Here is a 25,751-nt window from a genome sequence, read left to right on the forward strand (position 1 = left end):
AGTAAGAGAAGCTGTCATCTGTTCCTCCATGTTCTTCTAGGACGTGAAGATTGGGAGGTGGATGCTGCTATGCTCACACTGTGGTTGCTGCTTTTGTTGTGAAGAATAACATATGTTTTTTGTTTCTGATCCAGGAGTTTTGTGTTTTCTGGGGCATCAGTGAAACCCTTGCAGGCTAACTATTTAGTCTGCATAAAGTCCCAGGTCCTTCAGTTTTGGCTTAAAAGTAGGTCCCCTTGTGCTTCAATCTGGAAGCTCTGGGAGCTCAGTCCCCACATAGATGGCTGGGTGGGGCTTAACCTCTGACTCTTACACAAGAAGAGTAAGTTAGAAATTGAGTCCAGGAAGAACAAAAGTACTTTCACAACTGGAAGCATGAACTTTCTAAAACTTCTTATGTGATATTATTAGAAATTTTTTGGTTGAGGCAGTTTAGCATCTAACCAATTCATAACTCCATGCCCACAGCCACGTAGAGTAAATTGATTAGTTGTTAATTTGTTTTCTTATAATGCCATCTCCATCTAATACTATGGGGGACATTCTAGCTAGTATGGGCTGGAAAATGCTTTTTTGGTCAAGTCAAATAATAAAGGCAAATTAGAGAAATATGATTAAAATAAAATACTTTATGTTTGAGAGAAGTTTCAGGAAGTAATAGAAAAATAAGGTGAAATTAAAGTTGAACATATTCATTTGAAAGTTATTACTTTATACATAAAGAGGGTAGTGTTTACTTTGATTTAAATTTGTGATTTGACTTTCAGGTCTGAACATCTTAGAGTGTCATCTAAGGGGATGGACTCCTCACCTTCATGTGACATAACCCTACCCAGGCTGATCTGAGTTAGTGTGTGGATACACTACATTTGGCATTAAATACCTGACACAGTGACAATAAAATAGGAGAGCAGCTTGTCTTTGAACCATGATACAAGGTTTACATAAAACAGCTGATAGTTTGGGGAGAATGACTAGTAGCAGTAACCTTGAAAGTGCTAGAGGTTTTATTATCTGAAATGGGGCAACTAGAAGAAACATGAACAGCAGAAATACTCTGATAATACCTGGATTGCAGTGTGGACTATTGGGATATATTAGCAAGTTAACAACAAATATTCTCCCACTGTTGTGTCTTCCAGTAATCACATCAAACACACACATGTACACATATGCACATACACAGACACACAGATGCACACACTGAAAGGTTCAAAGAAGAAATTGTCTTCTTACAACTTCAACCCAAACTGTGAATCCTTTCAGAAACTAAGACAAAGCAGTAATGAAAATAGACATGACAGTTAAATATTTTTAAAGTTTCACCCTTTGTTTACTTCTTGTGTGAGATATTTGAATTTAAGGTTTTCTTTTTAAACAGCAATGGAAAAAAATGCATTTTGTGTTTGGGCTCTACCTGCTCCCCCCTCTGTCCATCATTCTTCTGTCCAGGCATCTCATTTTACAAATATTTTCCCATGCTGGGTTTTATCTTTTTTTTTTTATAGTTTGGTAAATATGCACTTTAATATCCTCTTTTCTTTACATTTTTCTCCAATTTTTTTTGTTTGCCCGATTTTCAGGGAAGCATACCCAACCTGATTTATGTTTCTTTTTGTGTCTATATTCATTTCAAAATGTTTCCTTATTTTATGATTATTATTTTCCTTCATATATTTTCTCATCAGAGAATGAGGTATTGTGTAAAAGTGATCCTCCATCTACATCTTTAAAAATATTATTTTGTGATGTCAGAAATGGGGCTCAGGGTCTTCCTCAGATATTTTGCTGCTTAGTAACCTGCCATTTGTTTTAACCAGTGCTTTCATCATTCTCTCTTCTCCACTGAATCATATAGAAACTGTGCATGAGCCTCATGTTGTGCATGCCTCTGTGTGTGTCAATGTGTCAGTTTGTGGGTTTGTGTGAATATGCACAGGGTACATGCACAGAATGCTCCACTGCATTTGACCATGTTTATTTTGAAATGTCATTTCCAATCACATCTAACATTTATAACTGGCCTTCCTTCATGACTTTCTGGGTCACAGTTAAAATGGCTAAGAATAAACACGTCAGCTCTACGTGGAAGATTATGACAGCAACCAAGACAGATTGCCATTCATCAGCTTCTTAGAAATTAAAATTTCCTTCTGTGGTTAGACTTGCTTACAACTCTAGCTATGGGCTGGGAAGAAAGAAGATATTTAGTGGACTGAATGGGATACAGACTATAGGTTAAAAATACACAAGATACCTTCTCTGTTAGTGCAACATAGTTTCAAAGAATGCCAAGTTGAGACTCCAGCTTTTTTAAAACAATTAATTTATTTATTTTTGGATCAAAAAATTATGGTACATTTACACAATGGAATACTATGCAGCAGAAAGAAAAAAAGAACTACTAAACTTCGAGACAGCATGGATAGAACTAGAGAGCATTATGCTAAGAGACTCCAGCTTTTAAAGAAATTTCTCTCAAATCGCTGTAATCTAGTGATTCTAGATTCTAAGAAGATTTAATTGTGGGTAAGATATGTATTATATAGATATTAAAATCCAGAGTCATATAGTCATGTGTAAAGGCATATGTTCTAAAGATGTCCTGTTGTAAAGAGAAATGTAACTTTTATTTTCTGTCTGAATGAAGAGAATTACAAATAGCTGAACTCCATTTATGGACACATTCTCTGGATTTCTAAAGCATAATAGGATAGTGACAGGAGTAACTTGCCAGTGTCTTCAGTAGATATGAACTTTGTGTGTGTTTTATTTTCAAGAAGCAGGCAGACGCTGCCAACTTGCCAAATGAAAGAGGGTCCCACTAAACTGGATTAATATTGCCAAGTGATTGCAGTGAAATATGAGATCACTGATGATGGCACACTGGGTTCTAGCAGAGGCTTCCCTTATGAAACTTTACTCTCCATGGTTTTCTTATTATAAAATATATTGATTCTTCCTCTTTGTTTTGGTCAACAGGAGTTTGAAAAAGGTGTTTCAAAACAATTCAAATGGATTCTTTATTATAGAATGCTAGCATAAGTTTGGGTTTTATCCATGAAATTTAGGATTTTTTCTGCATTATCTCATAAATAATAAGGTAGGAAGGAGTTGATTCTTTTAAAAATCAAGTCATGACACTGGGGGCAGGGAGGATGAGCAGAACCCTCACAAACGTTTCATCATGTCCTTATATTTTTTAATTTCTTTTGTCAAATATTTTTCTTTTTAAAATTTTATTTTTCAACTTAAGTTTTTAATATTATTTTGTATTAGTTTCAGCTATACAGCATAGTGGTTAGACAACCATATACTTTACAAAGTCTCCCCCCTGATAGTTCTATGTCCTCATACTTTAAAATTTGAGAGACCAGCAAACCAACAGCTGTTGAGCTAGAATGATGGTTCAGTGCTCATGTCTATAGCCTGTATTACTTCCTTATCTTTGCAGTTGAGTCCTATTGGGTTTCAAACCCAGCTGCCCCTAAAGACAGAACACTTAAAGCCATGACACGTGCAGTGGTTACAAGGTATTGTTTCACTCTATTTTACGCATAAACAGTCAGCAGAGATGGAGACACACTAAAAATAATGTGCCCAGATCAAATAAAAAAGAGAATGAAACCAGAGGAATTAAAAGAAGCCAATAATTTTATTCAAGAAGCACTTAGCTTGTTAAAGGATTATTTAAAAAACATTGTGTCCATGAAGTCTGAATTGTCTCCAGATGAATAGCAGGAAATTATGTCTATCTTTTCTTTAATATAAGGCCTATGCTCATCTGAACAAAATTAAATAAAATGTTAGATGTTAATTGTGAAATTCAAGTCCCTAAACATATCTTTATCTCAAAATTACAAGATAAAAATCTTGGTGGATGTGAACAGGACCTATATCTTCAGAATTGATCTAATTGTATTGTTTTGTTTTTATATAACATACAGGACATGTTTTAGAAAAAATAAAGACAAAATAGATTACAAAAGTGACAGTAAACTTCATCAGGCTTGGCTGAAAGAGTTCTTGATAAGATTTAATAGGCCTTCATCTTAATCTCAGCTGTCAGCAGTTAGACACAGTTGGTGTTACTCTACCTAGAAATTTTGGACTCTAATTTCTGCAGTCTCTATAGCTCTAAAATTTTAGAGTTTATTAATCTGTTTTCTTTTAAATTTAAGTATTGTTAATGTGTTTAGAGATAATTTTTACTGTTTTTTCCCTGTGACAGTAAGGCATACAAATGCATAATAATGCATACATAGTAATGCTTACTATAAAAATAAAATTCACCAATGGTTATCTAATGATACATATCTGAGAGTTCCCTAGTTCCAGTAAATTTCAGTCATATTGATATTAGCTTTAAGAAAACTGACATTTATCCCCACTTCCATCCCAGCAGACTGTTCTTACATTCTTCGTAATATTCAGCAGATAACATCAAGATATGGGGCATCTAGTGAGCACATGGAGAAAACCGACCTGAAACAGTTCAGGCTCACAGGTAAGTCACACCATGAATGGCATTTTATTTATCAGAAACCACAGTAACACTTACATCATAATTATCTTCACAGTGGTCTTGGCATAGTGGGTTTCATCCTTCTTATGATCTGTATGACTCTGAAACCACCACCTGATGCAGGAATAGATCTCTGAGGGCACTTGGCCAATCTGGTATGTCCACCCACTGTGCTCAGGACCTGGACTGTCAACCAGAAGAGCATTTACTGTTGAGGAGTGGGTTAGCTGCCTCTTTCATGAATTTTACAAAATAAATTTCTCCAGTGGTGGATTTGAAGTCTTTCTTCACCTTAAATGGTGCCTGAAAGAAAGTGGTAGACATCGAAGAGTAAGAAAGAGGATTGTACCATTCCTGGTGTTTGCTAGCAGTGCACAAAGACCACTGTGCTCCCCTGATTAGTATTTGATACTTATAGAGTGCTTGCTTTGGGTGCCAGGTGCAGGGGCAGGAAGTCTTTATCCAAAGTGCAAAGTACATGGACTAGTTGTCTTTTCTACTCACAGGAAAACAGGTAGAACTCAATATAAAAACACATGAATTTGAGTGCATCTGATATGACACAGGGGTTCTTAGTGGGACAGAGGTAGGTATGTCATTGACTTGATCTATTAATGCTGTTATAACAAAATATCACTGACCTAATAGCATATGAACAACATACATTTATTTCTCACAGTTCTGGAGGTTTGAAGTCCAAGATCAAGGTACCAGTATGGTCACATCTGGTGAGAACTGTGTTCCTGATTCATACAGCCAACACCTTGTTCTTTGTTCCCACGTGGAGTGGGGGCTGGAATTCCCCTTGAAACACTAATTCCTTTCATGAAGCTGCACCCTCATGACCTTAGCTCTTCCAAAATGTCCCATCTGCTAACAATACTATGTTGGGAATTAGGGTTTCAACATCTGAATTAAGGAGGGGTGTACACAAACATTGAAATTATAGCAGTCATGTAAACATACCTAAGACCAAGAATCATTTAAGGGTACAAGGAGTGGTATAGCATTTATTTGATGTTACTGAGAGAAATTTTTGTTTTCTACTAAAGCAAATATTTTATTTTTATAAATACTTGTGGTATGAACTCTCATATCTTTTCACTCTATATGCCAATACCCTACTCATGCCTCACTCCATCAAAGACTAAGAAAAAACAGCATAAGATGAACATGTTCTTGGGAGCTGGCCTAAATGATGACAAGAGAATGGGTTCTGAGGATATATAACTAAGCACGGAATCTGAACAAATTTCATTTATCATTTTACTAAGATATTGACCTAATGCCTATATCTAGAACAAAATCAGAAAAAAATAACATATCATTATAGTAACAAAAAGTAGCATTAAACTTGAGGCAAAAAATTGAAAATGCTATTATACAACACTAAGTAATGGTATTAATCTTCTTTCTAATTTAAACCCAATGTCCACTAATAACTATGCTCTAGTCCCAGAACTCTCTGAGAGCCTGTCCCTAGCTCTCTCCCCTTCCCTCTGCAGGTCATCTTCCCATACTTTACTGAGAAAGAGTTTTACAAAGATATGGAACAATTAAACTTCCTTGCTTCCTAATTTCAGATTTGCCTGCTCAACAAACCTCTGTAGTCTCTGTGTCTTTGCCCAAAACCAATCTCTTCTCAAAGCCTTTAGTTCTAGATTTCCCCCCCAGCATTGTATACCTGAAGATTTTTCCTTCTTCATTAATTTCTTTTCTTCAAACTATGCCCATGGTCAAATAGCCTCTTCTTAGAGACACTCTTCCTCAATACTGAATTATACTCTAGTGTCCCTTCTCTTTTATTTCTCATTCAATTTTGTTTATTTACTCAGTAGAAGTCATTGAGCATCTATTACACACCAAGCACTGTGCTAAACTTTTTAACTCTATAACTAAAATAACAATTTTTTTTTCAGACTAAGAAATCACATATGTTTTAAGTTAGGGAATTGTAGCAATGAATAAAAAATAAAATAAAAATGACAAGAAATCTTACTCCCATACTAAACACTCTTTATTGTGTTTATCAGCCAGCCATTGATCTATAGCTACACATTAATAATGATGCACTTTCAATATAGATACAGAATAATACAAAGTGTGCCTTATAAGGTAGGTATTCTACCCTTTTATGAAAAACTTGTATTATGAGATGCTTTTTATCCTCTTTAATATCCTTTATTTTTTATTCTCACATGTTCATTTTTATTTAATCATTTTTATATTTTTTCCATTACTATTTAGTCCTCTTATACCCTCCTCCCCCTAGCAATCACCATACTGTTGGAAAACACAATTAGTGACAGTTTCATAATGTTCCATGTGACCTAGATGCCTGGCTGGTTAACAAAGAGTCATGCTCTTATTCCATTTAGTAAATTTGGTCTGAGATGTGACTGCCCAGCCAAGATTATGCCTTCATAATGGAGGACAATGTTGCTAGTTATCATTAATGATAATAGGTTACAAAGAAGTTAAGAAGTAGGAGTTCTTCAAGTTCTATGACTTCCATCTTCTGGTGACTTGATATCAATGACCAAGGTCACTTTGGAGTTATGTGATAAAGATTGGCAGAGCTTCTATCAAACTAAGATCACTAATGACTCCACATAGTAGATAGATAACCATCCTACTTACCTCTGCAGACTGCTGAATTTTGCATAATGAGAAAATAAAATTTTATGTGATTAAGCTATTGAGATATGGGGTTTATTATATTAACTAGTGTTACTTATAACTAATACAGAAAGTAGTACTTTAAAATGGGTGCTGCCATAGTGAAAATCTGAAACTATATGACACTGCTTTAGAGGTCAGGCAGGAGACGATGTTAGGAGACCCCTAACATTGAAGATGGGAAGATGGAGGCCCAGGTTATGCTGTGGCAAACCATTCGGTTACATTTTTTCAAGAAAATTTAAGGACAATCAGTATGACTGTACCTTTAGGGAAGAGGTTAAAAACTAAGATATATTGGTTGTATGCAGACTGCTGGTTTTCTGGGGCTTCCACAAATTGTGCACTTACAACACCAGAAATTTATTCTCTTATAGTTCCAAAGCCTAGACATCAGAAATCAAAGTGTTGCAAGGCCATGCTCCTTTTCTTTGAGGACCATCAGAAAATGCCATTTCTGCCTCCTCCAGCTCTTGGGGTTGGTCACACTCTTGCATGTCCTTTGGTTTCTAGTTGTGTCACTCCAGTCTCTGCCTGTGTTTTCACAAGGCTGTTTCCCCCTGTGTATGCATATGTTTCTCTCCAAATCTCTCTCTTTTCATACAGACACCATTCATTGGAGTTAAGGTCCACATTAATCCAGTATGACCTCATCCTAACTTGATGCCATCTGCACAGACCCTATATCCAAATAAGATCGCATTCATAGGTACCAGGAACACAAAATAAACACTAAAAAGTCATATCAGATCAAGCAAAGTATGTTTATATGTAGGCAAAAATGAAAGGGGATAGAAATAATTTAGATATCTGCAGTCCTGCAGGTGAGAAAGTGTAGGGTTTTACTGCCCTGGGCCATTTTGAAAGTCAGACTGACTGGGATACCTAACACCTTTAACATGTAGCCTTTCAGACTACAGGGGTGGGGTGAGTACGTTCTAAATGTAAGACTACTACATCTGGTAATTTCTTTCTTTCTACATCTGGTAATGTGGCACTGATGACTTGCTGTGCGCAAGAGATCAGGGTCCCTGTCCATAACAAACAAAAACAAAACAAAACAAAGAAAAGCAAAAAATTGTTGCAGGGAAGTAACTGCTGCAGATGGGAAAGGAAGGGATGTGTTTTACCTCCACCTGGGTAGTGAGGGGCTGTGACTTTTTCACTCTTCGTCCTGCCATCTTCTGATGATACATCCATATCACTTTGCGTTCAACCCTTGAATAACATACAGATTCTGTCAGCCTGTATCCTTTAATACTTGGATGGAGAAATAAACTTGTATTTTGTGAAGACATTCAAATTTCAGAGTTTATTGGTATGGCAACAAAACATTTTACCTTAGCCAACATGTTAGACTTTTAATTTATTTGAAATGTCCTCAGTGGTTAGGGATTTTAGATGTTTTTACATTTCCACTTTACAATAATATTATGTTTTATATGTATCCCTGCTTATTTCTTTAGGATGCATTCCTAAATAAGAAATTGGAAAGTTGTGAGACGCTATCAATATCAGTTACCTTACAAAAAGAATATTTCAATTTATAGTTATTTCTATCATAATTGTATGATAGTACCATATTTTCACATCATTATCAACATACTTTGTAAAAACTTGCTAAATTGACAGAAAAAAATCATATTTCAGGTGAACTTTTAAAGTGCAGTCTGTGTGTGCTGTTATCACTCTATCTCCTTCCAGTCACTTCTGAGCCTATTACAATTCAACTTTCACCCCATAGAGCAAATGAAAAGTTTTTGATAGCCTCTAATGACCTCTTGGTTATTAAATCAAATGGGCATATTTAATTTTTTGCTTTACTTTAACTTTTTATATTACTTTAAAAAATTAAACAGATACTTTTTCTTCATTATTACTCTCTTTTTTTTTGGCTTTAGGTGCTATTATTATTAAATGTTTGTTCCATCCTGAGTTCCTTTTCTTGACCTTCTTTCTTTGCCTGGTCCTTGTATGCTGGAGTTGCTTGTTGTTCTGTCTTTGTCCTTGGTCCTTACATTTTCCACCTCCACCCATGTTCCCAAACCTACTTCTGTATGCTTATGGCTTTCATATCTATGTGGTTAGCTTGACCTCTCGCAGATCCTGTGTCAGGCTTCTAAGGGATAGCCCCTACCTAGTATCCTATAGAGATTTCAAACTAAACAGAACTGAATTCACTATTTCTTTTTCCTTCAAGCATATGCTATTTTCTTTATTTTCTATATATATTGGTTATTCCACTATTCATTTATTCCCCTAAGCTCTTGGAGTCAATTTCTTAAATAGCCACATTCAACTTCACTTGAGTTACCCATATTTATCATCCACACCATGTGACCCAAATTTAGCTAGTCATCACTTAGAACATAACTTCTTTTGGGTTTCCTTCTTCTGTTGGTTCTTCATAACTTCATTCTCTAATTAGCCCCATAATGATCTTCCTAAAAGAGTGTCATTGTCCATATTAATAAAGTTCTGTTCTCTCCTGTTAGCTTTCAGAATAAACCCAATACCCTCACTCAACGCAAGGTTCTGGCTAGGTTTAAAGCTTTATCCCACAATCCATAGCACACAGAGTCCAGGACATAATGTTTCTTGCTCCTAAGTCTGGTCCATTTACATGATGTTTCATGGTAGTGCAGTCATGCATATGCTTTTTCTAGATGGAAGTCCATTCTTTTCCTCCTCTTCATTCTTCTTCAATGACGACTACTACTATTATTATTACTATGCTTTGTAAACTCATAGTTATACAACAAAATTGACTCACTGGTAAGTTGCACTGTGAAGGCTTCTTTCTATTATATATTAATTATTTCTATTATTGCCTAGATCACACTGTGTTATTGCTTTTAATCTGCTTGTCACTCTGAGCAATGACCTATATCCAAAGAATGCAGCACAGTTCTGGCATATATTCAGCATGTTGTACATATTTGCTGAAGTAACAAATGTTCAAATCAATAAATATTAAAAAGCAATACTCTGATACATAGAACTTTCATTTCAATGTAGGGCTTGTAAATTTTTGCAAATCTAAGATTTTCCTAATTCCTAGACTAGAAATATTTATTAGGAAATATGTGTATGTAAAAAGAAAATAAAACCCATTTAGTCAATTTTACTGTCATTTAATCAGTAAAATCTCAGGCACAGTGGGTGGAAGGCAAAGAGAGAGAATCATAAGCATCACACATTCAAAATGGCAGCATTTGGGTAAACTGAGTCACAGAGAGTTTTGTTTTAAATTAATTTGCATAAATTACCATGTGATAAGTGATCAAGACAGAATTAGAATTCATACAGATACTAGAGCTTTGCTCTTTGCTGCTGCACTACTTGGTCATTGTATGGGGAGAAGTGGTTAGGATAGTGCCTTGAAGGCTGTCATAAAATGTAAAGAACCTGAACATGGAAAGGTCTGAGATACATTTTTCAAGCAGGATTGAGAAAACATGGTAGAATGTTGAGGGGATGGTAGACACCTCTGATATGGCCCCAATGACTCCTTCCTGGGATCGGCACCTTGTGCCCTATTGTCTTGCTTCTAACAACAGAGTGAGGAAAAATAATGAATGTTACTTCTGAGATAAGGTAAAGAAAAACCCACAAGAGATGAAAAGGGAAGACAATATGGCAGAGGAGTGAGTGGAAGTCACACTGACCTCCTCCCAGGATCAAACTGGAATTGCAACTAAATTGTGGAGAAATCACCTGTAAAACAACAGAATTATAGAGAGAGAGGAGGCTTAAAACCTTGGACAGACAGTGGAATTGGCTTTCGCACAACCTAGAAGGTAAGAAGTGCAGTGGAGGCTCGAGAAGGTGAGCAAGGTGACCACAGGTGGCAACGCCAGAGGGATATTGAAACAACCAGTTGGATACCCCTAAGAAGAACAGGTTCTGAATCATAAGCAAGGACCTCTAAGCTACAACACCAGAGCCCAAAGAGCACACAGACAAAGACAGCTGTGAAAAGAGTAGTGGTGCTCTCTGACAGAGAGGCAGCTGGAGATGCAGAGACGTTTAAAGGGCCAATGCAAAAATTTGCAGTGGCAGCCACTTACCTTGGTCTCCTGGCAAAGATGGGGGCAGGAGGCCTGGAGCAGCCTGAGGAGAGATTGGTGAGGAAAGCTTTGGGAAGAGAACTGAAATAATGGCCAGCGGGACCCCGGTGATGACTCATCTCCCTTTCTGCACTTCCATCGTGCTCAGGCATAAAGGACATAATAGCCTACCACTCAGGAAGCTCTGCCCCAGCCAGGAGTTGCACACAGGCCTGGGTGCTGAGGGCAATGCGGCTGGCACAGGTAGTGGATGCCTGGCTGAAAGGGACACAGAGCTGCCTAGAGATGCTTGAGGGGAAACTGTGGCGTTGGGGAGAGAGCTGAGGAAGTAGCCAGGGGGAATGCTGGTGCTGACTCCTCCCCCATTCCTCAGTCTCTATCTTCCTCAGGCAGGCCATGCACCAGAGAGGCAGCAGCCTATAAAGACACAATAGCCCCACTCTCAGCAGGCACTGCCCTACCCTGTGGTGCTTAAGCACTTGTCTTAAGACAAGGGTAGGGCACTTGTCTTGTCACTCTTAAGACAGCTGAGAGAAGAGTGACAAGATTAACAATTGCAGGAGACAGACACAGACAGTAGATTCCCAGAAGTGTCAAGCAAACTGCCCAAAGTAAGATAAGGTCAATGTCTAATATCATAAAAGGCAGACCAAGAAAGAAAAAAAAAAAAAAGAGCCGTCTACTACCACAGAAGTTAACAACACAAATACAGGAAACCAAGGCAGATCAATTTAGAAGCAGAAGCAAAAGAGCGGTCTCACAAATGATGGGAAAGAAAAGAAACACTGCCCAAACAAGGACTAAGGAGGAATCCCACAGAGAGAACTAAATGAAATAGAGGCAAGTAAACTATCTCAGAGGCTGAATTCAAAACATTAGTTCTGCAGAAACTCAGTGAGCTCAGTGAGCTCAAAGAGAATTGTGAAAAACTACAGGGAAACTATGAGGAACTTACTGCAAACTATATCAACATGAAAAAGGACATAGAAACTATCAATAAAAGACAAGAGGAAATGAAAAATACAATTTCTGAATTGAAGAACACAGTAGAAGGAATCAAAAGCAGGCTTGATGAAACAGAGGATTAAATCAGTGAGCTGGAGGACAAGGTAGATAAAAGCTCCCATAGAGAGCAAGAAATTGAAAAAAGACTCAAAAAGAATTAAGAGGCATTTAGGGAAATGCTGGAAAACCTGAAATTTAATAATATCTATATAATAGGGATACCAGAAAGAGAAGAAGGGGAGCAAAGGATAGAGAACCTGTTTGAAAAAGAAATGATGGAAAACTTCCCTAATTGGAGGAGAGAAGAAGTCTCACAGTTCCAGGAAGCAGAGTGCCCCGTTTAATAAGCACCCAAAAAGGCCCAGTCCAAGACACATCATCATTAAAATGGTAAATATCAAAGACAAAGAAATAATCCTAAAGGCAGCAAGGGAGAAAGAGGAAGTAACATACAAGAGAGCCCCGAAACTAGCAGCTGACTTGTCAACAGAAACACTACAAGCCAAAAGGGAATGACAAGGAATATTCCAAGTCATGAGAAGCAAAGGCTTGCAGCCAAGACTGCTCTACCCAGCAATGCTCTCAATTAAAATGAAAGGTGAAATAAGGGGTTTCTCAGACAAAAGAAGACTAAAAGAATATATCTCCACAAATCAGCACTACAAGATATGCTAAAGGGAGTGCTTTAAAGAGATGAAGAAAAAGGGTGAGAAAGAGAAGAAAGGGAAAAATGAATAGGTATCTATCAATAGTAACTTTAAATATAAATGGATTAATGCCCCAAACAAAAGATAGATAAGAAAACATGTCCCACACATGTGCTGCCTACAAGAGACCCACCTCAGAACAAAGGACATACACAGACTGAAAGTAAAGGGATGGAAAAATATATTCCAAGCAAGTGAACAGGAAAAACAAGCTAGGGTAACAATACTTATGTCAGACAAAATAGATTTCCAAAAAAAAAAAAAACAAACCCAAAAACAAAAACATAAAAAGAGACCCAGAAGGACACTTTATAATACTCAAAGGAAGATCCATCAAGAAAAAATAAACATTGTAAACTTATATGCACCCAACACAGGAGCACGCCAATATATAAGGAAAATCTGAGAGAACTTCAAGAAAGATATAGACAGCAACACACTGATAGTAGGGGATTTTAACACACCACTGACAAAAATGGGTAGATCTTCCAAACAAAACATAAAAAAAGGATATTGTGGAACTGAATGATGCATTAGACCAAATGGACTTAACTTACATGTAGAACCTTTCAGCCCAAAAAAGCAAAATACACATTCTTTTCAAATGCACATAGAATATTGCAAAGATATACCACAAGACAAGCCTCAACATAACCAGGAAAACTGAAATAATAACAGGCATTTTCTCGGACCACAGGGCTTGAAACAGGAAAACAACCTCAAGGAAAAACCTCAAAAACATTCAAACTCATGGAGACTGAATAGCACAATATTAAACAATGAATGGGTCAATAAAAAGATAAAGGAAGAAATAAAAATGTTCCTGGAAATGATTGAACATGAACACACAAAAGACAAAAACCTATGGGACACAGCTAAGGCAGTCCAGAGAGGGAAGTTCATAGCAACACAGGCCTACTTGAAAAAGAATAGAAACATTTCAAATAAATGACCTAACCCTCCAGCTTCAAGAACTGGAGAAACAACAGCAAACAAAGCCCAGAGCAAGTGGAAGGAAGGAAATAATCAAGATCAGAACAGAATTGAATGGCATAGAGACTAAAAGAACAATACAAAGGATAAACCAATCCAGGAGCAGGTTCTTTGAAAAGATAAACAAAATTAAAAGCCTTTACACAGACTAATCAAGGAAAAAAGTGAGAAGACCCAAGTAAATAATTTCAGAAGTGAAAGAAGACAAATAACAACTGATACCACAGAAATACAAAAGATTGTAAGAAATTACTGTGAGCAATTATATGCTGAGGAGTTTGAAAACCTTGATGAAATGGACAAATTTCTAGGAAAATATACCCTTCGAGCACTGAATGAAGAAGAAACAGAAAACTTGAATGGACCAGTAACAGCTGGAAAAATTGAAGCAGTCATCAAAAAACAGACTGCACACAAAAGCCCTGGACTGGACAGTTTCACAGGAGAATTTTACAAAACATTTAAGGAAGAGCTAACCCCTGTCCTTCTCAGACTATTCCAAAAAATTGAAGAAGAGGGAGGACTCCCAAACTTTTTTTACGAGACCATCATCATCCTAACCCAAAAACCAGATAAAGACATCACAAGGAAGAAAATTACAGACCAATAACGCTGATGAACATAGACACTAAAATCCTCAACAAAACATTGGCAAACCACAACCAGCAATACAGTAACAGGAGCATCCACTATGATCAAGTGGGATTCATCCCAGAGTTACAAGGGTAGTTCAATAGTTGCAAATTAATAAGCATGATACATCACTTACAAAAAAAGGGAAGACAAAAACCACATGATCATCTCAATAGATGCAAAAGAAACATTTAATAAGGTACAACCTCCATTTATGATAAAAACACTCAGAAAAGTGAAAATAACAGAGTGTACGTCAACATAATAAAGGCCATAATGAAAAAACTACAGCCAACATCATACTCAATGGGAAAAAAAAAGTTTTCCCACTAAGATGGGGAAAAAGACAAGGATGTCCTCTTTCACCACTTCTATTCAGCAAAGTATTGGAGGTCCTAGCCACAATGGTCAGACAAGAAAAATAAATAAAAGACATCCAAATTGTAAGAGAGGAGGTAAAACTATCATTGCTTGCAGATGATATGATAGTGTACATAGAAAACCCTACAGATTTTGCCAAAAATCTACTTGACCTAATGAGTGAATTTGGCAGAACAGCAGGATACAAAGTCATTATTCAGAAATCAAAAACATTTTTGTACACCAACAACGAAATATCGGAGGCAGAAATCAGGGAAAAAGATCACCCTTTTTATAGCAACAAGAAAAATAAAGTACCTAGAAATAAATTTAACCAAGGAGGTAAAAGACTTGTAAGCAAAAAACGATGCAACACTGAAGAAAGAAATTAAGGAAGACACTAATAAATGGAAGCATATACTGTGTTCATCGATTCAAAGAATTAACATCATTAAAATGTCCATACTGCCCAAAGCAATTTATAGATACAACACAATCCCCATTAAAATACCAATGATGTATTTCACAAACAGAACAGACATTTTATAAATTTATATGGAACCGTAAATGACCCCAAATAGCCACAGCAATTTTGAGAAAGAAAAACAAATCAGGAGGGGTCAGAATACCAGTCATAAAACTATATTACAAGCACATTGTAATCAAAACAGTCTGGTACTGGCACAAGAACAGACACATAGATAAGTGGAATAGAATAGAAATCCCATTCTATAAACCCATGTCTCTATGGTCAATTAATATTCGACAAAGGAGACAGAAGCATACATTGGAGTAAAAATGGCCTCTTTAACAAATGGTGTTGGGAGAGCTGGACAGCTACATGCAAAAAATTGAAAGTCGATCACCAACTGATACTATACACAAAAAATAAACTCAAGATGGATAAAAGACTTAAATATAAGTCTCAACACCATAAAAGTCCTAGAGGAGAACATAGGCAGGAAAATCTCAGATATTCCACGCAGCAATATTTTTGCCTATATGTCCCCTAAAGCATGAGATATAAAAGAAAAAATAAACAAGTGGGACCTCATCAAACTTAGAAGCTTCTCCACTGCTGAAGGAAACATCAGCAAATTGAAAATGGAACCAACTGTATGGGAAAATATATTTGCCAATGATATATCAGATAGTGGTTTGATCTCCCCAATATATAAAGAACTCACATGACTACTCCAAGTAGACAAACAATACAATTAAAAAATGGGCAAAAGACCTGAACAATCACTTTTCCAAGGGAGAGAAACACAGGACCCAGAGACATATGAAAGGATGCTCATCACCACTGGCCATCAGAGAGATGCAAATTAAAACCACAATCAGATACCACCTCACACGAGTCAGCATGGCCATCATAAACAGAAAAACAAACAGGTGCTGGCGAGGCAGTGGAGAAAAGGGAACCCTAGTACACTGTTGATGAGAATGCAGACTGGTGCAGCCACTGTGGAAAACAGTGTGAAATTTCCTCAAAAAGCTAAAAATGGAACTGCCTTTTGACCTAGCAATTCCACTGCTGGGATTATACTCTAAGTATCACAAAACACCAATTCAAAGGAACCTCTGCACCCCAATGTTCATAGCAGCACAATTTACAATAACCAAGTGTTGGAAGCAACCTAAATGCAAATCAATAAATGAGTAGATCAAAAACCTATGGTACATTTACACACTGGATACTATGCAGCAGAAAGTGCTAATACCTTTTGTGACAGCGTGGATGGAACTGGAGAGCATTATGCTAAGTGAAATAAGCCAGGAGGCAAAAGACAAATGCCATATGATCTTACTTGTAAGTGGAACCTAACCAACAAAACAAACAAGCAAGGAAAATATGACCAGCAACATTGAAAGAAAAAAGAAACCACAGAACCAAAAGGGAGTGGTGCAGGGTAAGGAAATGGAGGGGTCAAGTCAAGGAACAATGTGTGAAGGACCTATAGACAAAGCCAAATTGGGAAAGGATTGAGAGAGGGGAATGGGCGAGGGGGGCAGAGGAAAGTAGTGTTGGGAAGGTAGAGGCAAATGTATTTGAGCAATAAGAACATAAAATATAAAAGAACCCACCAAAAATGTGTCTCCTAGTTCTCCTCACTGGTGCCCTGTGCTTCTTTTAAGGAAGAAAGGATTTTGGTATACAGCTACTGGTAGTCTCAGGCCACCAGTCTGTGATGGCCAAATTCTACCTGAAGTCTCTGAGAGAGCTTGGAATTTGATTCTTCCTCTGTTGAGCCCTGAGGTGACTGTGGTCCTGGCTGACATTTGATCACTCTGTTGTGAGAAACCTTGAGTAGAAGACCAGATGAAGCCACGTCCAGATGCCTGAGCATAGGAACTGTGAGATGAGAAGTATGTGTTGTTTAGGCTACTAAATTGTAATGAAGAAAGAGATAATTAATACAGAGAATAATAAAACAACATGCATTATATGCTAATATTCTTGAAGCTTAACTTTGAAATTTGTGACTATTTTTGTGTGAAATAAGAATGCTTATTAAATTGAGATTTTCGTGGAAAAAAGTGAGACTTTACTGTTTTGATTAGACCTTTCTTTTTAAAGCCATGAATTGTAAATTGCAAATTGGAAGGAATGCATACAAAAAAAAATACCTGAAAGAATAGTACAATTAAAGCAGGAGGTTCTATAAAACAAATATATAGTGAGATATAGCAATGATCTTATATTATCTTCATGACCTCAATTATTTCTTAAATAAACCAAGGCGTGTGTGTGTGTATACTTTTATTTTTATTTTTTTATGTTTTTACTTTTATTTATTTATTTTATTTTTCAATTAGAGTTTACTTTCTTTTTTTTTGTTGTTGTTGTTGGGAGTTATTTTTTCTTTTTTAATTTATTTTTATTTATTTATTTATTTTTTCAAATACATTTGTCCCTGCCTACTCTCCACCACTTTCCCTTGCCCCCTCCATCCTTCCCGCGCTCAGCTCATCCCCTTTGGTTTTGTCCATGAGTCCTTGCTATGTGTTCCTTGACTTTACCCTACCCTTCCTTTTCCCCACCCCCTCTCCTTCCTTCCCTCTTGTCTCTGTTGATTTCTTTTCCTTTCACTGTTCCTGGTTTTATTTTCCTTGCATCTTTGTATTGTTTCTTAGGTTCCACATAGAGCTGACATCATATGGTATTTCTCTTTCGCCCCCTGGCTTATTTCGCTTAGCATAATGCTCCCTAGTTCCATCCATGCTGTCGAGAAGTTTAGTAGTTCTTTTTTCTTTCTGCTGCATAGTATTCCATTGTGTCTATGTACCATAATTATTTGATCCAATCATCTACTGATGGGCATTTAGGCTTCCAACACTCAGCTATTGTAAATTGTGCTGCTATGAACATTGGGGTGCATAGGTTCTTTTGTACTGACGTTTTGGGATTCTTAGGGTATAGTCCAAGCAGGGGAATCACTAGATCAAAAGGCAGTTCCATTTTCAGTTTTTTGAGGAAATTCCACACTACTCTCCATAGTGGCTGCACCAGTCTGCATTCCCACCAACAGTGGACTAGGGTTCCCTTTTCTCCACAGCCTCGCCACCACCTGTTGTTTGTTGATCTGTTTATGATGGCCATTCTGACTGGTGTGAAGTGGTACCTCATGATGGTTTTGATCTGCATTTCTCCGATGGCTAGTGATGCTGAGCATCCTTTCAAATGCCTCTGGGCCCTCTGTATCTCCTCCTTGGAAAAGCGTCTGCCCAGGTTCTTGCCCATTTTTTAGATTGGATCGTTTGTCTTCTTGGAGTGGAATCGAGTGAGTTCTTTATATATCTTGGAGATGAAACTTCTATCTGAAGTATCATTAGCGAATATATATTCCCATATGGTTGGCTCCTTTTTCATTTGCTGATGTTTTCTTTTGCCGTACAGAAGCTTCTTATTTTGATGAGGTCCCACTTGTTTATTCTTTCCTTTACGTCCCTTGCGTTAGGAAACATATCAGTGAAAAAATTGCTGCATGGTATATCTGAGAGTTTCCTGCCAATGTTCTCCTCTAGCACTTTTATGGTGTTGCGACTTACATTTAAGTATTTTATCTTTTTTGAGTTTATTTTTGTGTATGGTGTCAGCTGATGATCCAATTTCAATTTTTTGCATTTAGCCATCCAGCTCTTCCAACACTATTTGTTGAAGAGGCTATTATTGTTCCATTTTATGCTTCTGCCCCCTTTGTCAAATATTAGATACCCATACAGACCTGGGCTTATTTCTGGGCTTTCTATTCTTTTTATTCTTTCTATTCTTTTCCATTGGTCTATGGTTCTGTTCTTGTGCCAGTACCAGATTGTTTTGAGTATAGTGGCTTTGAAGTAGAGTTTGATTTCCGGTATTGTGATCCCTCCTACTTTGTGTTTCTTTCTCAAACTTTCTGCTACTATTCGGGGTTGTTTATGATTCCATATAAATTTTTGAAATATCTATTCTACTTCTGTGAAATACGTTATTGGTAGCTTAATAGGGATTGCATTGAATCTATAAATTGCTTTGGGTAGTATGGACATTTTGATGATATTAATTCTTCCAATCCAAAAGCACAGTATATGCTTCCGTTTATTTGTGTCTTCCTTAATTTCTTTCTTCAATGTTGTGTAGTTTTCTGTGTACGGTTCTTTTACCTCCTTGGTTAAATTTATTCGTAGGTACTTTTTTTCTTCTTCCTATATTGAAAGGTATTTTTTTTCTGATTTCTTCTTCTTCTATTGTATTGCTGGTGTACAAAAATGCCTTTGATTTCTGAATATTGACTTTGTATCATGCTGTTTTGCCAAATTCATTTATTAGGTTGAAGAGTTTTTTGGTAGAGTCTACAGGGTTCTCTATGTACACTATCATGTCATCTGCAGACAACGATAGCTTTACTTCCTCCTTTCCTATTTGAATGCCTTTTATCTCTTTCTCTTCTGACCGCTGTGGCTAGGACTTCCAATACAATGTTGAAAAGAAGTGGTGAAAGCGGTCATCCTTGTCATGTTCCCTATCATAGTGGGAAAGCTTTCAATTTTTGCCTGTTGAGTATGATATTGGTTGTAGGTTTTTCATATATGACCTTTTTACGTTGAGGAATGCCCCATTTATTCCCATTTTGCTGAGTGTTTTGATCATCAATGGGTGCCGTACCTTATCGAATGCTTTTTCTGCATCTATTCAGATGATCATGTGGTTTTTGTCTTTTTATTTATTTATGTGATATATCACGTTTATTGATTTGCATATATTGAACCATCCCTGCATGCCTGGGATGAATCCCACTTGATCATGGTGGTTAATCTTTTGAATGTATTGCTGGATGCGGTTTGCCAATATTTTTTTGAGGATTTTAGCATCTATGTTCATCAGCGAATTGGCCTGTAGTTTTCTTTCTTTGTAGGGTCTTTATCTAGTTTTGGGATCAGGGTGATGCTGGCCTCATAGAAAGAGTCTGGGAGTCTTTCCTCCTCTTGGATGTTTTGGAATAGTCTGAGAAGGACAGCGGTTAGCTCTTCCTTAAATGTTTTGTAAAATTCTCCTGTGAAACCGTCCGGCCCTGGGCTTTTGTGTGCCGGCAGTTTCTTGATGACTGCTTCAATTTCCCCAGCTGTTATTGGTCTGTTCAAGCTTTCTGTTTCTTCCTCCTTCAGTGTTGGAAGATTATACTTTTCTAAAAATTTGTCCATTTCATCAAGGTTTTCAAATTTCTTGGCGTATAATTGTTCATAGTAGTTTCTGATGATCCTTTGTATTTCTGTGGTATCAGTTGTTATTTCTCCTCTTTCATTTCTGATACTATTATTTTGGGTCCTTTTCCTTTTTTTCTTGATGAGTCTGCTTAAAAGCTTGTCAATTTTATTTATCTTTTCAAGGAACCAGCTTCTGGATTGGTCAATCCTTTAAATTGTTCTTTTCATCTCTATGTCATTCAGTTCTGCTCTAATCTTAACTGTTTCCTTCCTTCTCCTTGCTCTGGAATTTATTTGTTGTTGTTTCTCCTGTTCTTGAAGTTGTAGTGTTAGGTCTTTTATTTGAAATGTTTCTATCTTTTTTAGGTAAGCCTGTATTGCTATGAACTTCCCTCTCAGGACTGCCTTTGCTGTGTTCCATAGGTTTTGGACTGTTGTCTGTTCATTTTCATTTGTTTCCAGAAATTTTTTTATTTCTTCTCTTATCTCATTATTGATCCATTGATTGTTTCATAGTCTACTATTCCATCTCCATGAATTTGCAAGTTTTTGTAGTTTCTCTTTGAGGTGTATTTCCAGTTTCAAGCCCTTGTGGTCCGAGAAAAAGTTTGGTATTATTTCAATTTTCCTGAATTTGCTGAGGTTTGCTTTGTGTCCTATCATGTGGTCTATCTTTGAAAAACTGCCATGAGCATTTGAAAAGAATGTGTATTTTTCTTCTTTGGGATGTAATGTTCTATATATGTCAGTGAAGTCTCTTTGATTCAGTGTGTCATTCAGTGCCACAGTATGTTTATTAATGTTTTGTTTGGAAGATCTGCCCATTTTTGACAGTGGGGTGTTGAAATCCCCTACTATCACTGTGTTGTTGTCTATATCTTTTTTGGAGTCATCCAACAATTTCCTTATAAACTTGGGGGCTCTTGTATTGGGAGCATATAAATTTCAATGTTTATGTCTCCTTGATAGATTCTTCCTTTAAGTATTATAAAGTGCCCTTCTGGTTCTTTTTTTATGGCCTTTGTTTTGAAATCTAGTTTGTCTGATACAAGTATGGCAACCCCGGCCTTTTTCTCATGCCATTTGCTTGGAATATTTTTTTCCATCCCTTTACTTTCAATCTGTGTAGGTCTCTTGCTCTGAGGTGGGTCTCTTGTAGGCAGCATATGCGAGGGTCATGTTTTCTTATCCATTCAGCTACCCTGTGTCTTTTGATTGTGGCATTTAGTACATTCACATTGAGAGATATTACTGATAGAAACTTACTCATCTTTTCTCTTTGTACCTGTGTTCCTCTCTCTCTCATTCTTTTCCTTTGTCTTCTTAAACCAGTCCCCTTAGCATATCTTGGAGTGCTGGTTTGGTAGAGATGTATTCTTTTAGCCTACTCTTGTCTGGGAAACTCTGTATTTCCCCTTCTATTTTAATGGAGAGTCTAGCTGGGTAGAACAGCCTTGGTTGTAGGCCCTTGCTTTTCATGGCTTGGAATATTTGTTGCCATTCTCTTCTGGCTTGTAGTGTTTCTGTTGAGAAGTCAGTGCCTAGGAGTATCAGGGCACCCTTGTATGTTACTTTCTCCTTCTCCCTTGCTTCCTTGAAGATTCTCTCTTTGTCTTAGATAGTTGCCATTTTAATGATGATGTGTTTTAGAGTGGACCTCTTTGAGTCCCTCTTGAGTGGGGTCCTCTGTGCCTCCTGGATCCACGAGACCCTTTCTCTCCTCAAATTAGGGAAATTTTCCATCATTACTATTTTGAGGAGACTCTCTATCTCTTGCTCCTCTTCTTCTCCTTCTGATATCCCTATTATACGGATAACATTGTGTTTCAGGCTGTCCTGCATTTCCCTAAATGCCTCCTCATTCTTTTTGAGCCTTTTTATCATTTCATGTTCTTTCTGGGAGCTTTTTTCTACCTTATCCTCCATCTCACTGATTCTATCCTCGGCTTCATCCAGCCTGCTTTGCATTCTTTCTACTGTGTTCTTCAGTTCAGAAATGGTATTCTTCATATCCTCTTGTGTCTTCTTGATAGTTTCTGTGTCCTTTTCCAGGCTGATATAGTTTGCTGTAAGATCCTGATAGTTTCTCTGCAGTTTCTCATAGTTCTCTTTGAGCTGACTGAGCTCATTGAGCTTCCTTAGAACCATTGTTTTGGATTCAATATCTGATAGTTCCCTTGCCTCTATTTCATTTAGCTCTCTGTTGGGAGTCCCCATTTCCCCTCATTTGGGGGGAACTTCTTTTTCTTCCCCTTTTTTGTGAGAGTCTGTTAAGTATTTTTGTCCTTTACTTTTTTTTCTGGGCCTGCCTCTGATGATGTCAGTTGTTGACCCTACATGACCTTGGGTTGTTTGTTTGAGCCTTCCAGGAGTCTACTGTCTGTGTCTGACTCCTGCTTGGGGCAGCTCTGTGACCCCTTCTGTCAGGGCTAGACTATTTTTTGGGATCTCTCTGCACTCTCACGCTGGCTCCTTGAGCGCGCTCCCCAGCAAGTTTGGGTCCCCTACCTGCCTGTGCTGGAGCGTTCTTGCCCCAGACTAGGGGGCTTATTCGTGACCTTGCAGACTCGTCTGGCCACCCTGTCCAGCAAGCTCCCTGGCACTGGTCAGTTTAGGGTCTTCTATTGTTTCTTTTCCCCGCTTTTGGCTCTTTGGGTGCGTTGCTTGCCCTCGCCAAATGGGGACTACGGAAATGGGAGGAAGTCAGCTCCAGGACTCTCCAGTTAATCCTCTCTCCTGTCTCTCCTCCAGGGACTCTGGGCAGCTCTGCGATCCCTTCCACCTGGGATCTACTAATTTTGTGAGCTGCTCCACAATCATAGGCCGGGTAGCTCCATTTATGCCTGCCTTTTCCGTCCTGCACACTCCCTCGCAGGCCATATCGGTGCCAACCTGTGGGAAGCCTTGCTGACAGATGCAAGCATTCATCAGCCCGTGCGGGTCACACACACACTCGCCAACCCGGCCACTCGGCGGAAGTGTGTGCTCCTGCACTGGGTGGTTTTGGGGTGTCTATATTCTTTTCAGCTTTTGGCTCTTTGGGGGTGTAGCCTCTTCCTGCACAATGGAGTCTAAGGCAAGGAGAAGAAGTCGGGACTCCCAGTTTCCTCCTCCCATTCTTTCCCGATGTCCTCCGTTTCCAGTCTCTGGGCAGTTCTGTGACCCCTTCGGTCAAGGATCCATCACCTGTGTGGACTGTGTTTCAATCATGGGCAGTCTCGTTCGTGCGCGCCCCGCTTCTGCTTCTTTGGGGGCGCACCTTTCCAGAACACAATCGAGGCTACAGAACGGGGAGGGAATTGGGACTCCCCGATTTCTCCTCCCATTCTTTCCCCAATGTCTCCATCTCCAGTCTCTCCTCAAGGTTCTCCCAGCCAGTCTGCACTCAGCCCCCCAGCTCACATGGGTACAAGCTGTGTGCGGAGCGCACAAAAGGCAGGTTAATTGATTCCCTTATGCCTGAGCTAGATGGTAGCTGCAGAGTGGGAGGTGCATTATCACCAGGGCTCCACCGGCCGCTTTGTCAGTTCTCTTCACAAAGTTTTCTTCACCAGTCTTTTCCCAGGCACCAGCCCACTCTGCTGCCACCTCTACCCAGAGATCAAGATGCATCAACAAGATGCTTGCTGCTGCTTGTTGTAAGATACTGCACCTGGATACCCCCAGCTACCCCCTCAGTTCTCTCCCCAATGCCTCTGTCACCTGACTTTCCTCAAGTGTCTAGACCACACAGCGTCCCCTTGTGTTAGGGATCTACTCTCTGTGGGTGTCGCTCTGTACTCAGCACCTAGGCCTGCACAACACTGTGCCAGGTCTGAGCCTCCTGGGTGCGAGGCTATTGTGTCCTTTCATGTGCGGCCACTCGGGGGAGTTTTGCCTGAGTAATATGTCAGCTGCAGAATGAGACCTGAGTCAGCACCTGGACCCCACCGTCTACTTTCTCAGTTCTTTTCCCCAAGCTTCCTTCTCCTCTTTCCTCAGGCAGCCTCAACCCGCTCTGCCCCTACGTCCACCAGAGACCAGGGCAACTGCCTTCCACTACTAATTTTTGTGCCGGTCCTTTAAACGGCTCTTTGTGTGTCCAGTCACTTGTTTCAGGCAGAGAGTACACTGCCGCTTTTCACATTTGGCTGTTACCTGTGTACTTTTTGGGGCTCTGGTGCTGTAGGCTGGATATCCCTGCTTTTGGTTTAGACCCCACTCTTCTCAGCGGGATCCAACTGGCAGTTTCAGTACCCCTCTGGCGCTGTCACCTGCGGATGCCTAGTCCATCTTCTCCAGTTGCTACTTCACTCCTTACCAGTTAGGTTGTTCTGAAGCCATTTTCTGTCTGTCTGAGGTTTTAAGGCTCCTCTCACTATTGTCCAATTGTGTGTTCCAGGTGATTTCTCCACAATTTAGTTGTAATTCCAGATTGGTCCTGGGAGGAGGTCCGTGTGACTTCCATTTACTCCTCCGCCATCTTGAAGTCCATTTTCTCTAATTTTTAGTCCTGATCTGATCTTTATTATTTATTTTATCTACTCACATTGGGTTCTATTGTTGTTGTTGTTTTTTCTAGTTCCATTAAGTGTAAAGTGAGATTGTGTATTTTAGATTTTTCTTGTTTCTTGAGGTGGGCCTGTAATGCTGTGAATTTCCCTCTTAAGACTGCATCTGCTGTGTTCCTTAGGTTTTAACTTGATGTGTTCTCATTTTCATTTATTTCAAGGTAACTTTTGATTTCTTCTTTGATCTTGTTATTAATTCATTTATTGTTTAATGACTTGTTATTTAGCTTCCTTGTCTTTCTGTGTTTTTATGTTTTTTCTCATGATTGATTTCTAGTCTAATACCATTATGTTCAGAGAATATGATTGATATGATTCCAATCTTCTTAAATTTATTTAGACTTGTTTTATATCCTACCAAGTAGTCTCTCTTAGAGAGTATTCCATGTACACTTGAAAATAATGTACATTCTTCGGCTTTGGAGTGAAATTATTTGAAATTATCAAGTAAATCCACTTGTCTAATGTGTTATTTAAGGCCATTGTTCTCTTGTTGATTTTCTGTCTAGAAGATATGTCTACTAATGTCAATGAATTGTTA

This window comes from Pteronotus mesoamericanus, unplaced genomic scaffold (genome assembly GCF_021234165.1).
Source record: "Pteronotus mesoamericanus isolate MK-2021 breed Mesoamerican mustached bat unplaced genomic scaffold, CSHL_Meso_final scaffold_125, whole genome shotgun sequence".
Classification (NCBI taxonomy): domain Eukaryota; kingdom Metazoa; phylum Chordata; class Mammalia; order Chiroptera; family Mormoopidae; genus Pteronotus; species Pteronotus mesoamericanus.